Below are 2494 nucleotides of genomic sequence, written 5' to 3'. Positions count from 1 at the left end.
TCAAGACAGCTTTCAAGGCGCTAATAATATCTATCATCGAGTGCGCCTGCCCATTCTGGAATTAGTGAAGCACACCAAAGCAATTGAAGCAATTCAGAGAAGAGCTTCCTGACTAATATGTGGCCCCGACAAAGAGTATCCTGAAAGACTTCTTGAGTTAAAATGGGACTCTTTAGAACTGAGAAGGAAATACCTTAGCCTAGTTCAAATGTATGATTATATTTGGTTACTGTGATATCAATGGCCATCATTACGTGTATTTTGATATTATTGGAATAACTCGAACTAGAAGTAAGCACAAGTATAAAATAAGGCCTAAAGTTGCCGGTACAAATTATTTTAAATATTCATTTTTTCATAGATATAGTAATGATTGGAACTCTTTGCCTTTTAAAGTAATGTCATCTAATAGTCTTCAGTCTTTTTAAGTTTCACTGATCGAGTACCTTCACTCATAATTTACCTTAAAATACTAGGCATATTGTCTTTAACATAAGTTTATGCATTATTATTAGGCATCTACAGTAGGTTTGCAATTTATAGTTTAATTTATAGTCTTTTCATTAAGGTTTATATATTAATTAATGAATTTTTTTTTTCCTTGGAGGGTATGTCTTTGCATGGGAATTTGGTTTCCCCCTACTACCGTCCCGTTAACAATTTTTGTATTTTTGTTTGATTGTACATGTATATGTTGGTATTAGTCCATTTGTATCAGTTATGCATGGTTACGAACTGTGATTAAAGATTAAAGAAGTGCAAGCTTTGATCCTTTTTCGATCATTCATGTGTTTTAGAAATTCATTTTCTCTGTCTATGATCAGAAGCAAAAAATTATCGACACTTTTTGCGATGAATCTTTTGCATCCGGTGACTAAAAAATGTTTTTTAATCGCCACCAGGTGCCTACATCAAAAACTAAGTTTTGGACCCTGCATGTAATACCTCAAGGCACTGTTGTAACTCGGCAGAATTCCAATCAAACTTCATCTTGCATTTAAGTCTCTTTTAATTTTTAAATTCTACACCGTTACCAGTGGCCTGTGGCTTACATGAGAAACTTTCAAAGGAACAGCCACATAGACCTTATTCCAAAATGGCCGTCATTTAAATATTCTTTTGTGTTTATTCAAATTAGCCCCTGATGCCTCGTTTTTGAGCTGAAATTCAAAAGAATATTTTGCCTTGAACGAGGCATCAAGGTCTAATTTCAATAAAAACAAAAGAATATCTAAATGGTGGCCATTTTGGAATAAGGTGTATGAAGTCAAACTCCACAACATACTGTACACAGATTTATTACCATGTCATCCCTTACAGACAACAATTAGTTATTTCATAACAGCAACATTAAAAGCACCTGTTGCAAACTGTTGTTCGAACAATAGGCTTACATGTATCATAAAAACGAGAAAATGTGGTCATAGAAGGCCAAGCAGCTGTATTAAGAATCTCTTGCAAGCTGACTGAATTCCCTCTCGCTGCAGTAGTGGGCACTGCTCTGGTGTACAGCTGTATGTGGACTGAACTGCAATGTGTCTATGCCAGCAGCATCTAGTGAAATCTTAACCCAACTACTTAGAGTATCCCTTCTGTTCCTCTTGTGACTCTTGACAAAACTGATGAGTAAAGACTTGGTACATCTTCTGATTTTGGTGCAAATACTCTTTGAGGTGTGTAAAAACGCAGTTTCACTTAAGGACATGACGTACGTTGCGTGTCCGTGTATCCACTTACTTGGCCATTTCTATATTTTAATTGATATTTAAACTATTTTTACTGTATATCAGCATATCCACTTTAGAATATACATGTACTTAACAACATTTCAAGTGAATGGGTGGTATTTTCCACTACGACTATCCACTTCAGAATAAGATACTTAGAACTCTACCAAATATGGGTGGTAATAATTTTACACCACGTATACAGTTACTGTACATGTATCTCTTAAGAGTTGCAGCTGTATTCCTCAGTTATGATGCTCTGTTTGCATTGTGATGTGTGGGGGCTTACCAGTAAATGATTTTTGTTAGGAGAGTCAAACCTTATAGAAGTATTTATTCAGAGTCTAACTTTGATGGACAAGTGTAATAACCACATCCAATCACCATTGCAGAGTTCTTTCCCTTGACGAAGCCACTGCTTGAGCTCACACAAAAGAGCATCCGTTTGGACCAACAGTGGTAAGTTACTCATCATTGCTGAAAGCTTTGAAATACATTGTAAATGTGGTATACAATGTACATGTATGGTCCACGCGATGCAAACCAGCTCTGATTGCATGTAACTTGTGCTACATGTTATGTTGTTTGTGGGTTACAGTGAAAAAGATCACTGCCATTATTCATGTAAAGGACACCCTTTTTCCATACACTTGTGATCCATATGATTCAATTTTCCCCGTTGGATGAATGAAGAATTAAATGTAATAAGTTCTTAGGGTTTGAAGCTTAACTTGAGGCAAATCTGCAAGTGTAGATTCTAGAAATTA

At 35.7% G+C, this 2494-nt stretch overlaps 1 protein-coding gene across 3 annotated transcripts in view; it reads left to right on the top strand.

Moving 5' to 3' along the window:
- Positions 1-2118: 2118 nt before the first annotated feature.
- LOC138024368 (tetratricopeptide repeat protein 28-like) overlaps positions 2119-2494 on the top strand; it is a 37122-nt gene continuing 36746 nt past the window's right edge. For all 3 annotated transcript variants that reach the window (XM_068871546.1, XM_068871547.1, XM_068871544.1), the window contains exon 1: positions 2119-2186. The gene's annotated coding sequence lies outside the window, so the exon portion shown is untranslated. The remainder of the gene's footprint in view (positions 2187-2494) is intronic.

Source organism: Montipora capricornis, chromosome 11, assembly GCF_036669925.1.
Source record: "Montipora capricornis isolate CH-2021 chromosome 11, ASM3666992v2, whole genome shotgun sequence".
NCBI lineage: Eukaryota > Metazoa > Cnidaria > Anthozoa > Scleractinia > Acroporidae > Montipora > Montipora capricornis.
The sequence above is the reverse complement of the archived record's forward strand: the minus strand, read 5'-3'. Positions and strand labels throughout refer to the sequence as shown.